This window comes from Cuculus canorus, chromosome 3 (assembly GCF_017976375.1).
Source record: "Cuculus canorus isolate bCucCan1 chromosome 3, bCucCan1.pri, whole genome shotgun sequence".
NCBI lineage: Eukaryota > Metazoa > Chordata > Aves > Cuculiformes > Cuculidae > Cuculus > Cuculus canorus.
Window position 1 is genome coordinate 2431118 of NC_071403.1, and position 14581 is coordinate 2445698.

Consider the following 14581-nt stretch of genomic DNA (forward strand, 5'->3'; position numbering starts at 1 on the left):
TGAGGGGGGATCTTATCACTGCCTGAAAGGAGATTGTGGAGAGGTGGGTGTTGGTCTCTTTGCCTAAGAGACAGGTGATAGGACAAGAGGGAATGGCTTCAATCTGTGCCAGGGCAGGTTCAGATCAGATATTAGGAAAAACTTCTTCACGGAAAGGGTTCTCAAACACTGCAACAGCTGCTCAGGGAGGTGGTGGAGTCCCCATCCTGGAGGTGTTTAAAAGATGGGTAGATTAAGTGCTTAGGGATATGAATTAGTAGTGGCCAGGTACGGTTGGACCTGATGATCTCAAAGGTCTTTTCCAACCTAGAGATTCTGTTTGGTACTAAGAGGACCAAAAGAAAAATCACAGAGCAAGTCATACTGAAGACCACACAGATGGGCACCAGGAAACTAATCACAGCTATAGGCACAGCCTCATTCTTCAAGGTTTCCACTCAAAAACCAGCCAGCACTGGAGTAGTTTCTCTTTCCACTCTCCATCCATTGCTCCCATTCTTCACCCCTAAACACGCAGATTAGAGCTGCCTAAGTCAACACTGGCAACATTACCACTGAATCTTTATTCACGACCTCTTCCCAAGTCCAAAAAAAGCTTTCAAAACCATTTCCTAACAATCCAACCCCCTTACGAGACAGGAGGTGCTGTCGTTTTCTCAGAAAAATTACTTGGGTTCCTAAACTTTTCTCAGTGCACAGACCAGAAATGGCCAACCTCTTCCCTGAAGAGATTAAGAAGATACTGTGCTCCCACCAAGCCCATTTATGCCCATCAAGGAAATGTGTCCAAACTCCTTCAGTCTCCTCTAAGCACAACATAAGCAGGAAGGTTAATAGAAAACACTATCATTCCCTTCCAAAACAAGGTGGGGAGATGCCTTTCTCTTGCAGACCAGCTTCTAATGGGAGTGCTCACGCCAAAGGAATAGTTCCCTGGACTGCTCAGGCCTTTTGTTTTTTATTTGCTAACAATATCAACACCAGAAGCTGTCTTGGGAGCTGTGCACACCATCTCGGATGTTCAGCAGTCCCGATACCAAATTGCTGTGTCGGTTAGTCTTAAGGGAACTAAGAAAATAGAAATATATCCATGTAGGACTTAGATATTATCGATAGCTGATTGTGATAAATATTGTATTAAAACTATAATAAGAACAGTGGTTGGAAATTAATCTTTATGACAACTATAAGATTACTGTTCAATGGTCCCATGTGCAGCCCCAGTCCAGCTGAATCAACAGACTGAGTAAGAAATGTCAGACTTAGAATGTAGGGATTAGATTTGGTGATAACCAATGACTAAAAGGTCAACTTATTTTTGAGTAAAGGCATAGACTAGAGATAGGTATGAGTTAACGAACAGCTCGAGGTTTTTCTTTGAAGCTTAAAGGTGAATAGATGTGGCTCAGGAAAGAAGATAAGTGACTTTTATGAAGAGAGGAGGAACATGACCCATTGAAGCATCACTTCTGAGGGAGAGCTGAAACGAGACAGCAGAGATGAATTATCAAGGTGGACTTTTGTGGACTTTCAAGTTAATGAACAGTAAAGAACTAGAGGCACGTGGAAAAGCACCAAGAACTTTTCAAAGTGAATACCTATTGTATAATGCCATGTTAAAATATATAAATATCTGATGGTTTTGTGGGCGCTTTGCAGCTCACTGAGATGATGGCCCAGCTCTGAGTTGTAAACAAAGCAAGCCCAGAGTTACCCACTGTCTGGTGAAAATCCTTTAACAGTTAGTGCCAAGAGCATCTTTCCAGCAGCTGGGAGGTGGGGGTTGAGGCAGCGCAATGAGCTGCATGCAGTTTCCCAGGTAAGTGCTCATGGCCAGTAGATGATTACACGACAGCTGGATGGCAGCAGTCCATTTTTGAGAAAGAACTGTAGAAACTGGGGTTTTTAGAGTCGGTTTTCAAAATCATAGAATCATAGAATCGGGTTGGAAGGGACCTTAAAGATCATCCAGTTCCAACCCCCTTGCCATGGGCAGGGACACCTCCCACTGGCTCAGGCTGCCCAAGGCCCATCCAACCTGGCCTGGAACCCCTCCAGGGATGGGGCAGCCACAACTTCCCTTCGCAGTCTGGGCCAGGGCCTCACCACTCTCATCGTGAAGAAATTCTTCCTAATGTCTAATCTATATCTGCCCCTCTCCAGTTTATACCCATTCCCCCTCGTCCTATCCTCACAAGCCTTTGTGAATAGGCCCTCTCCAGCTTTCCTGTAGCCCCTTCAGGTACTGGAACGTCACTATAAGATCTTCTCGGAGCTTTCTCTTCTCCAGACTGAAATCTCCATGTGTGAAATGCAACTGGGCATACACATTCAAGACGAAGCTCCAGTTTGTGGAACTCAAGTTCCTGCAGGCACTTGGCACTAAAGATGGTGAATTTATCCACTCTCACATCCAGCAGAGGGAATCCCGGAGCATCTCCCTTACAAACATTTTCCAGGTGGCTGCTGTGACCGTCACACAGTTTGCCGGCTGTGGCGAGTCACTTTCTTTAGCACTTGGCTCTCATCCGTTTACTCCATAGAGCACATAAGCATCGGTTATTCCTGGTCTGGAGCCAGGTATCTAACCTGCAGCACTGTGAAACTGTTTGTTCATGTTAATGTTTCATTCGCACGCTTTATTGGTGGAATAGACGATCTTTAAAGGTCCCTTCCAACCCAAACTGTTTTATGATTTAGTGTAGAATGAAAGCAGTGTAAACCCTGAAACTTCTCACCATCTGTCTTATTGCTCTGTTCCAATCTGAAGGACACCCCACAGGGCTCCTAACCAATCTTCTGATTCAGCTTTGAGGAAGCAGCGATCCTTGGATGCTAATAAACAAGTAAGAGACTGATCCAGGGATGAAGACCTCAAGTAGACCAACTTCCCTTCCCCTCTTGCCTACAGTCATCTTATACAACAATAGGCAAATAACTCAGGACTAAATTTTTCCGATGACGTGCTTAGTTGGGCGAGATGAGACCTTGTTGAATTTTCAAAACTACCTCTTCCTAAAGCTTTAGCCCCCTAGTAGGTTGTTTTCCTCTCATCTTAAGAGTTTACCTAGCTTTTAAAATCCGATCGTACTTCCTTGCAGCTTTCAGGTCCAAATATATAAAATGCAGCACTTTCAGCACAAAAGTTCTAACTTTCCCGAGTTAGAACTTAGAATTAACTTCCAAGGCTTTCTAACAAAAAACATTTTTAAATGTTCTCTTCCTTGTACAGGTGTTTGCGTGGCTAAAAACCATCAAAAGGCTTTAAGCCGTCTACTGACATACCAACTCCCCTTGAAGGGTCCTGCTCCCACGGCCCTCACACAGGGTGGTCTGCGGCTCATGCGCAAACCAGAAGGAAGTGATAGAATGTGAAGTAGCTGCCAGCGAGTCATTGACTGTAGGCTTTGCCCACTGTTCATAGAATCATAGAATCCCTAGGTTAAGAAAAGACCTTCGAGATCATTAAGTCCAAACTTACCTGTTCACTACTAAATCATAACCCTGAGCACCTCATCTATTCATCTTTTAAACCCCTCCAGGGATGGGGACTCCACCACCTCCCTGGGCAGCCTCTGCCAGGGCTTGAGAGCCTTTTCAGTGAAGAAGTTTTCCCTGCTGTCCAATCTGAACCTGCCCTGGCGCAGCTTGAGGCATTCCCCCTCATCCTATCACCTGTCACTTGGGAGAATCACAGAATCACAGAATCACCAGGTTGGAAAGGACCCATTGGATCATCGAGTCCAACCATTCCTAACACTCCCTAAACCATGTCCCTCAGCACTTCATCCACCCGTTCCTTAAACACCTCCAGGGAAGGCGACTCCACCCCCTCCCTGGGCAGCTGTTCCAGTACCCAATGACTCTTACTGTGAAGAATTTTTTTCTGATATCCAACCTGAACCTCCCCTGACGGAGCTTCAGGCCATTCCCTCTTGTCCTGTCCTCTGTCACTTGGGAGAAGAGCCCAGCTCCCTCCTCTCCACAACCTCCTTTCAGGTAGTTGTAGAGAGTAATAAGGTCTCCCCTCAGCCTCCTCTTCTCCAGGCTAAACAACCCCAGCTCTCTCAGCCGCTCCTCGTAAGACTTGTTCCTATCCCCCTCACCAGCTTCGTTGCTCTTCTCTGGACACTCCAGAGCCTCAACATCCTTCTTGTGGTGAGGGGCCCAGAACTGAACACAGTATTCGAGGTGCGGTCTCACCAGTGCCGAGTACAGAGGGAGAATAACCTCCCTGGACCTGCTGGTGACCCCATTTCTGATCCAAGCCAAGATGCCGTTGGCCTTCTTGGCCACCTGGGCACACTGCTGGCTCATATTCAGTCGGCTAAGACGGAGAAGAGACCAACACTCTCCTCTCTACAACCTCCCATGTCTCTTCCACTAGACCACCGTGCCCAGAATCCACCCTAACGCTCCTCTCATCAGGGGAAATAAAAATAGCGAGATCCTGACTACACAGCCTTACCAGAAACGTGGTTCAGCTGTGAAGTCCAGCCAGTAGTGAAACGCAATGCAAAACACAAACTACACTTCCCAGGAGATACCATGAGAATATCTTTGGCTGAACTCTTTTGGTTTTCAGCCAAAATATTTTGACAAAAGAGCTAAACTCTACCCCAGAAAACTGACACTTTTCCTTAAAAAGCTCCTTCGCCAGAAGCCTTCCCACTTCAAAAGAATTCTGGCCCAAGAGTTTTTGGATAGCCCTAAAGATGACTAAAGAAGAGTTTCAGAAACAGTGTAAAATCACTCAAAAGTAGAAAAAAACAGCCTTCAACATAATGTACAATTTATAAATTCCACAGTAGATTTCTGCTGCCTCCACAGGGCAATTCTCTGCTGACTCTAGGACCACACCACACTCAAAATGCCATTTTTTTACTATGAATTTAAGTTACATATTCTCTTTCCTGTATTAATTAAAACAACAATTTGATTTTAACAGATGTATCTAAGAATTTTGTGAAACACAATCCAAACTTTTTTAAAAGGAATACTCAGCTTGGAAGCATTAGTTCTTGTCTACAGCATCTGGGTCACTTCTTTATGCTACATCAGTAGAGTAACAAAATCTTAGGGATATATCTAAGAAGTTGTCATGGATTAAAAGATCCTAACGTTGTTACAAGGGAGACCTTTAAATCAGCGTTTGTTTTACGTTCTTTGATACTATAATACCTTAAACATTCATGATCGTGTAAATGATCACATATATATGAAACACCAAAGATCTTAGCAACGAAGAGTGAAATGTAGGGCCATAGTTTTTACATTTGCTACATTTCAAAGGATCAAAGCTGTTGTATTTCCAGAGGCTTTTTCTGTTTCGCTCTGCAACAAGCGACGTTGGGTATTTCAGTTCTCCACAGTGATTTGATTTGCTTGAAACCAATATATGGAGCCCCTAAGTGTGTACACCCAGAGGGCAGAATGGGAACTCGCAAAGACCTTTATGAATCCTATTTTTCATACCTGAAGAGCAGGCACGTGGACTTCTCGTTACTGAGTTTACTCTCGTATTCCAGCTCATTTAGATCAAGATTTTATGTCTTTAAACATTCTTAAATTTGATTATGGATTCCTGTATACAACTACTTCCAACTTGGTTTGGTTTTCCCTGAGCTTGCTCCTAACGATCCACCGGTGGAATTCCAGCCCTCACTGGATCTTCTGTCATCTGTTTCACTTCTGCAATACCGGTCTTCATTCCCTGCTTTGCAGCTGTACTAAAAGTTCGCTTTTTAAAGCAGAAAACAGCCATCCGCTTAGGAACGAAATTCGAAGGATGGAGAAAAGCACTGAGCATTTCCAAAATTAAACTGATACTGATGATCTGATACCAGGAATTGGAGCCCATTCACGAACCGCAACGAGTGTCAGTTGGAGGAAAAGCTGGAATTCACATATGGCTTTGTCATTCTCTGCTCAAAGGAAAACAAGCTCTTCCAAGGGCATTGGTACATTTTAAATACAAAACCCCCACTAACGAGGAATTCGGTGACTGAACACGCACGGGTGCTTCTCAGCAGAAAGGTCCCGCGTTATCTGACAGAATCAAGCGATCTCTTAATTTCCTCACTTTCCCTTGCTAATTGCGGATAGTCAATCACATCCCTCCTGTTACAAGGCATCCTCCCAACAAAGATCCAGACTTTTTCCCTCTACGTGCTCCTAAAGAGTGAAAATATAAGACCCTTACCTTACGGTTGCTGAGCAAATGGGAACTGCGGGACGCTCTGTGCCTGCTGGGACACTGCACAGATGAACCTCATTGCTGCTGTTTACAGAAGCCTGACAGTTTTTAATTTGAAAAGAGGTTGCCTTTTGCTTTCCGACGGTTCAACAAATCAGACGAAACAGTTGCAAGTGTTATCTGTAAACAGCTTCCTGTTTGAGATAGATCAGCTGTCCTGCAGGACAATAATTAGGAAAGAAGTGTGGGAAAGCTGGAGAGGTCCATGATGTAAGCTTTTTATTTTGGGAATGTACTTTTTTGGGAATGCACTCTTACTCTCCCCTCCTCCTCTCTAGCAGAGAACCCCTTTTTAACCATTTACATCTATTCAGCTCTGAGCCACGCAGCACACGCTGCCCCAGCACGGCGCTTTGGCTTTTCAGCAGCTACAAAAACACATGAAACGCAGAAGCGAGTGTGAGCACAGGATGGGGACAATTAATACACCCTCCCCTTAATGAAATTCTCTCTATTTTTGCAGTTCCCTGTAGCATTCCTGACTGGAGTAAAACACACAACTCTTTCAGAGCCGAGCCTCCACACTCCACAAGAACATAAATGCTAAATTATCCACTTCTTTGGGAAACTTTGGAGGGTGCTTTGGGTTCAGGTTTTTTTAAAACACCTTTTTTTCTATCTGCTTTTTGTTTCATTGTGAAAAGGAAGAAAGCAGATAGAAATCCTTCACTACAGCTTCCACATAGTGGTACAATTCTGGGTTTCCTCATAAACATCCAAAGTAGGTTGAGCCCTAAATCGATGTGCTCATGTTCTGGCAGGGAAAGACGGGGGCCAGCTGACTGTGGGAAGTGGGACTTCTTTGAGAACACCTCCCTCTCACTGTTAGACCAGTTTCAACAGATATTTCAATGTTTCAACAGATATTCCTGGCTTCACCCTCACCTTCTAGGGCAAATAGTGAGTACTGCTTATGACTGTATCAATTAATACCCTCTAATTATTAATGATATCTAATTAATACCCTCTAAGGGTTACACTATATCTGTAAGGCTGTACCCTCTGATAAGCTTCTTCAACAAAAAAAGGCTCACAAAGCATCTGCCCCCACCCCTGTCCATGCCACTCTTCCCCTCCCAGTTTTCCAGCTGGGATTTGAGAGGTCATGCTGTAGGCAAGCAATCCGAGTGACAGGAGCCTGGGTAACTCCCAGCACACGACCTCTTTCAGGCAGATCAGGATGGGAGATAGCAAAGTAGCAGGAGGTTCCTTTCCATCTTAGAATGGTTTGGGTTGGAAGGGACCTTAAAGATCATCTAATTCCACTCCATCCAACCTGGCCTTGAACACCTCCAGGGATGGGAGAGAGGATAAAATATGTCACGAGTAAAGCAGGAAGAGTGCATCAGTCGGCACGACATCAGTTTGCATTGCAACCACCACCGCGGCATGAAATCCTGACTAGAGTGGACCTGCAGCATCCTGTGAGCACAGATCAGAAGGGTGGTAAGGAAGTGATTGCAGAGATGTGTTATGTTATGTTATGTTATGTTATGTTATGTTATGTTATGTTATGTTATGTTATGTTATGTTATATTATATTGCTATTAGAGCTTTCTCCAGCTACTCTGAAACCTTTCTGGTGTTCTTATACATCTCTGGTCTTGCAATTGTAGAAGATTTAGACTAGACATTAGGAGGAGTTTCTTCATGCTGAGGGTGGTGAGGCCCTGGCCCAGGTTGCCCAGGGAAGCTGTGGCTGCCCCATCCCTGGAGGGGTTCCAGGCCAGGTTGGATGGGCCTTGGGCAGCCTGAGCCAGTGGGAGGTGTCCCTGCCCATGGCAGGGGGTGGGACTGGATGGACTTTAGGTTCCCCTCCAACTCAAACCATTCTATGATTCTCTCTTGGCAAACCTCTCCTGGGCCCTACCATGTGCCACCACCTTCCCCGTCACTTGTCCCGCTTCACCAGCCCCACACATGCCGAGCAGCATTACTGGCAAAGACAATAAAAACGGTACCGCGGGTCTCTCGGAGCAGCAGAGGCAGTGGTGCCTCATCCCCAGGACTCGCTGTGGGCTGCCTTCATAAAGGCAGAATTCTAAAGCACCTCGTTTCCACCTTGAGCTGGGACCTACCTACCCTCTTGTGTTGATATAAACCATTGTATTTCAACACATACACAAAAAAGTTACACTGATTACACTTCCAGGGAAGTGGCAGATTCCTCTACACTGGACACTTTTAAGGCTCAGCTTGACAGGGTGCTGGGCCATCTCATCTACAGGAAAGACATTGAGGTTCTGGAGAGTGTCCGGAGAAGGGAATGGAGCTGGGGAAGGGTCTGGAGAACAAGGGTTATGAGGAGTGGCTGAGGGACCTGTGGATGTTTAGCCTGGAGAAGAGGAGGCTGAGGGGAGACCTTATCACTGTCTACAACTGCCTGAAAGGAGGGTGTAGAGAGGTCGGTGTTGGTCTCCCAAGTGACAGGTGATAGGATGAGAGGGAATGGCCTCAAGCTGCACCAGGGCAGGTTCAGATTGGATATCAGGAAAAACTTCTTCACTGAAAAGGCTCTCAAGCACTGGCAGAGGCTGCCCAGGGAGGGGGTGGAGTCCCCATCCCTGGAGGGGTTCAACAGATGGGCAGGTGAAGCGCTCAGGGATCTGGTTTAGTAGTGGACAGATACAGTTGGGCTTGATGATCTCAAAGGTCTTTTCCAACCTAGGGATTCTATGAGTCTATGATTTAAAGTATATATTACCTAAAAGGTTGGATCAGATGATCCCTGAGGTCCCTTCCAGCCTGGCATTCAGTGATTCTGTGAATGCATCAGTAGATAAAGGACCAAGTGGTAGAACGTGAAGAGAACTGCGGAAGGACCACACAGCTCTAATTTGAAAGGTCTGTTTCATGCATGAGTTCTCCAGGAGCAGAAGGCAGTTAGCAGGATTGGGCCCTTGCAGTGTGCTGTTGGCAGAAACTTGTGGAGAGAAATCTTTGATGTTAAGAATGCAGCCAAGTGACTGCAGTCCAAGCCTTTGAAGATCATATTACAATGGCAAAGGAAGCGTCCATTTACATACAGATCTACTCCCCCTGTAAACACAGGCAAATAACTTTGAGGCCAGGAACAGAATTCAAGGGAGTAGAGCCATTTTAGGGAAAGTTAGTAGAAAAGGTAGGATTAAACACCGGGGAAAGAGAAGTGAAGAACATAAATTATAAGTTCAAAAGGAAAGGACAAACACTAGAAATGTCGTGGAATCATTTTCTCTGGGGAAGAGGAAGATAGGCAAGTACACAGTTTTCTTTCACCTAAGAGAGGAAAAGGCACAGTCTTCTTACAGAAAGGTGTAAGCTGTCTCCATCCACCCAGGAAGCCAACTGGGAGCCACGCAGCCACACTTCTGCATCACCTAAATTGGGCTAAATTGGATGACACGGGAGCAACCTAAGCCATCGCTACGTCGCGAGAGCTGTTGGGTGTCAAGCTGAAGCTTTTCGCTGTGTTAATACACTTGTCTGAGAAAAAGTAGCACTTCAAGGGCTCACACACGGGTCTTTCATCCACTCTTGCCAGATGGAGAGGGACAGTCTTCAGGGATGAGGGCATAGAGCAAGAAACACCAGCAACCTCGGCTTGACCCACAACCCAACACTCACCCAGGCGTTTAGCTCAGGTTAAACACCATGTTGACACACCTATAGGGAGAAGTCTTGGATTGGAACCAACCCAAACCACGTGGACAGAAGCAATTTGTAAAAGGATAAGAGCAGGTCTTACATTAGAGAAAAGGAAAAAATATATTTATACATTTTAGGTGCCTTCAGGCAAATTCATCTACACTTTCCGCAGGCAGCTGGCATTATCCTCGTGTCTGTGAGAGGATCATAGAATCATGGCATGGTTTGGGTTGGAAGGGAATTAAAGATCACCCAGTTCCAACACCCCTGCCATAGGCAGGGACACCTCCCACCGGATCAGACTGCTCAAAGCCCCATCCAACCTGGCTTCGAATGCCTCCAGGAAGGGGGCATTAAACATAAAACCTATTTAAAAATGCAATGGCTATTTAAAAATGTTGTTATGAGAAAATAAGGCCCAAATTCTCCCCTGGGTTTAGCAAAACATCCAGTGGTATCAGCCACATCCTCAAGCAGATTTTGCCAGGCAATTAAGATTGTCAATACCCAAAGTCCTTAATAAACCAATATCCAACTCCAGTCGCCAGAGCTTGGCTTCTTGCAGGCAGTCACAAATGCTGTGCCACTTCTTGAAACCAAGAACTCCCACAAGAGGCAAGGAGATGCAGCAGGTGCCCAGCTCCACCACGGTACACATCTGCACAAGGGTGTGCTGAGTTTATCCCCTCCTCCGCTCTTGAGACAACAACATGATGTTCCCCATTCCCTTTGGTTTCACCTAAGGGTAATAGTTCAACAAAAAAAATACTAAACAACTTTATGAAGGGTCGAGATACACGCGGGGAAAAAAGTCTGTAGAGCTGTCCCTGTGAAGTTCCAAATGTCACCCCCTTCACGCAGCCGCTGAAGGCAGAGAGCACTGCTGAACCTCCACAGGCAAGGAGGCACCAGAAGATGTCCTGATCACCTCTTCTGCACAATATGTGAGATACACATTGGGAAAGGCCAGCGCAGAAGCAACGAAGTGGGTCTAATTTTGCAGCTGTGTAAATTCCGGCCTTCAACTTCATGTCCAGTTCTGGAGTGGTCAACACAAGAAGGAGAAGCAGCTGTTGGGACAGGTTCAGAGAAGGCTATAAGGATGATCCGAGGGCTGGAGCACTTCCCATACAAGAAGGGGTTGAGAGAGTTGGGGTTGTTCAGCCTGGAGAAGAGAAGGCTCTGAGGAGACCTTAGAGCAGCTTCCAGTGCCTGAAGGGGCTACAAGAAAGCTGGAGAGGGATTGTTCTACAAGGGTTCTAGTGATAGGATGAGGGACAATGGGTATAAACTGGAGAGGGGCAGAGTTAGACTGGACATAAGGAGGAATTTCTTCACCATGAGGGTGGTGAGGCTCTGGCCCAGGTTGCCCAGGGAAGCTGTGGCTGCCCCATTCCTGGAGGTGTTCCAGGCCAGGTTGGATGGGCCTTGGGCAGCCTGAGCCAGTGGGAGGTGTCCCTGCCCATGGCAGGGGTTGGAACTGGATGAACTTTAAGGTCCCTTCCATCTCAAACCATTCTACGGTTCTATGACTACCGGCACTGCACTTGCCTGCACAGCTTTCTGAGCAGCACTTACTGCAGCAGCAGCACCGAAACTGCTTTTTCTATTACTCTGCATCTCTAACATTGGAACAATCTCTTCAGTACTCAACTTTAATTACCATTGAATCATGGAATGGTTCAGGTTGGAAGGGACCTTAAAGTCCATCCAGTTCCAACACCCCTGCCGCGGGCAGGGACACCTCCCACGGGGCCAGGCTGCTCCAGGAGCAGATCAAAACTGAGCCAGATGTGTCAGCACGATATCCAATAACAGAAACCATCGTCTATTAATCATTTAGCACCACCCAAGCAGCAACTGCTGGTTGCTGAGCTGATTTTCCTGACAAAAACAGTGACTGGAGGGTGGAGGAGGGGACACCACAACTTGCAGACTGTAACAAATCCAACAAACCTTCTCCTCTTGATCACAAGACACAAGAAAAGAACCTTTAGACGTCGCTCTCTGCAGCGAAGAGAGCACCAGTACAAAGAGACGCTCGTGTCACTTCTTCCTCTGTTTTTTTCACACGAGCGCTCTCGGGGCACAGCAAAGCCACTTCGTCATCAATGGATCAACACTTCGCACTGATCAGTGCTGCAGTCGCGCCCGTACGGAGGGCAGGAAAACTCACACTCTCTCAGCCTCACCACAAGACTTCTTTTTATGAGGCTTCAGGACTTTCTGCAATCAGTGGCTTCTTTTCCCTGGCATTCTGAGACCCATAAAACACATCCCACCCAGAGGAGAAGGTCCAGCTTCTCAGCATTGCTCGAGCTTTTAGATGTAACAAAGAAACCGAGGCCTTGCACTTGGAAAAATTAGGAAAAATGAAGGCATAGGAAACAGATTCCTTCTGTTTCTAATGCAGGAGCGACAGGACTGCCCTTTTAATGGAGCTTGGAGGGGGGCACCTGCCCCCCTCACACTCAAGAAGGGATAATCAGACGCTTGTGATGGTCATCACACTGGAAGGATGGGATGTCATCCAGAGAGACCTAAAAAGGCTGGAAAACGAGGGCTGTGTGAACCTGATGAGGTTCAACAGGGCCAATGGCAAGGTCCTACACCTGGATCAGGGCAATCCGTGGTTTCAACACAGGACGGGGGATGATGCGATTGAGAGCAGCCCTGAGGAGAAAGACTTGGGGTGCTGATCGGTGAGAAGCTGAACACGAGCCGCCAATGTGTGCTCACAGCCCAGAAGGCCAACAGTGTCCTGGGCTGCATCCAAAGCAGCGTGGCCAGCAGGGTGAGGGAGGGGATTCTGCCCCTCTGTTCCTCTCCATGAAACCCCACCTGGAGTCGTGTGTCCAGCTCTGGAATCCCTAATGTAAAAAGGATATGGAACTGTTGGAAAGGGTCCAGAGGAGGCTACAAAGATGATCCGAGGGCTGGAGCACCTTCCCCATAAGGACAGGCTGAGGGAGTTAGGGTTGTTCAGCCTGGAGAAGAGAAGGCTCTCAGGAGCCCTTATAGGGACCTTCTGGCACCTGAAGGGGCTACAGGAAAGCCGGGGAGGGACTTTTTTACAAAGCAATGGAGTGACAGGACAAAGGGGAATGGCTTTAAATTGCAGAGGAGCAGATTTAGACTGGACATGAGGAAGAATTTCTTCACGCTGAGAGTGGTGAGGCCCTGGCCCAGGTTTCCCAGGGAAGCTGTGGCTGCCCCAGCCCTGGAGGGGTTCCAGGCCAGGTTGGATGGGCCTTGGGCAGCCTGAGCCAGTGGGAGGGGTCCCTGCCCACGGCACGAGGGGTTGGAACTGGATGATCTTTAAGGTCCCTTCCAACCCAAACTATTCTATGATTCTATGTCCAGTCTGAACCTGCCCTGGCACAGCTTTTCTCTTCACATTGACGCTACTCACATACTATGGCTGCGCGCTGTCGTGGTACAGAATACCCCGTTGCTTTTGTGCACAGATCAGCTGATAAAACTCCTGAGGAAGCACACGTCCAGAGTTCAGCTGTACTGGCACGTGAAAGGCACGGGAAAAGTCTAGCACCATCTCACATGGAGTCAGTTTAGGATAAGGTAACATTTGACATCACTATTCCAGCAGCCTCATTAGCACTCGACCAGATGGCACCGCCTGACGTTCCAGACTGCAGGCATTCACTCTGCTGTGCTTGTCAAGGGACACAGGGAGTTGTCGGACGGCATCGCTGACACCAACACACAGGGGAGCCCCTGAATAAAGGTAAACTAGAACCGAAGCCATTTGCAAAGCACACAGCCTGGTATTTTTTATGCCACGAAAATCCCCCTTTACTTGCAGCTTAGTTGATGCAAGAACCATAAATGGCTTTGACAGTGTTATCCTTTCACTCAAAGAATTTGCTTATGGGGCCACCACGGGCCTCTGCCTTTCATACAGTTCAAAGGGCTTGCAACAAGAGCCAAGAAAAATCTACAGCCAGCCGGCAATGCCTGGGAATATTTGGTGTCCAGAGCTGTTGGGATCATAGAATCCCTGGGTTGGAAAAAACCTTTGAGATCATAAAGTTCAACTGTACCTGTCCACTACTAAATCGTATCCCTGAGAACCTCATCTGCCCATCTTTTAAACCCCGCCAGGGATAGTATTTACAGTCGGTACGTTCAGTTGACTCGATCTCTCCTCCCCCGCTTACCCCCCTCCCACTGCTTCAGAACTAGAAACACTACCAACGCTTTTATTACTAGGAAGAGATCAAACCTGTGTTACATTTCACCACGAAACATGAAAGAAACCAGGAAAAATTTCTTCACTGGAAGGGCTCTCAGGCCCTGGCAGAGGCTGCCCTGGGAGGTGGTGGTGTCCCCATCCCTGGTTTAAAAGATGGGCAGATGAGGTGCTCAGGGATATGATTTGGCAGTGGACAGGTACGGCTGGACTTGATCTCCAAGGTCTTTTCCAACCTAATGATCGAATTCTTCTTGCAGAGGTTACACAGCCCCAGCTGACTCACCAACCTTTAACTAAAAGTAGGTAACATCTGGTAAGCCTCCAAATACTCCCCACACTGCTTCTTCCAACCCGCATGAGCGAAAAACCTGTTTGCTCAGGTTACCACCTGTGATTGCTGTAGCGGGAGGCTTAGTAACACATCTGACTTGAGACTAGAATTACTCTAGGGGAGGGCTGGGGGTGGTGGCATTTCAAATCTGAGC

General features: G+C 47.0%; 1 protein-coding gene across 3 annotated transcripts in view; it reads right to left on the bottom strand.

The window, feature by feature from the left end:
- The window catches only part of COLEC11 (collectin subfamily member 11), a 47176-nt gene extending 40704 nt beyond the window's left edge, over positions 1-6472 (bottom strand). For 2 of the 3 annotated variants that reach the window (XM_054063901.1, XM_009559344.2), the window contains exon 1: positions 6203-6472. The gene's annotated coding sequence lies outside the window, so the exon portion shown is untranslated. Of the gene's footprint in view, positions 1-5475; positions 5838-6202 lie in introns of those variants that run through there. The other variant, XM_054063902.1, reaches the window with a different exon arrangement.
- Positions 6473-14581: the final 8109 nt, after the last annotated feature.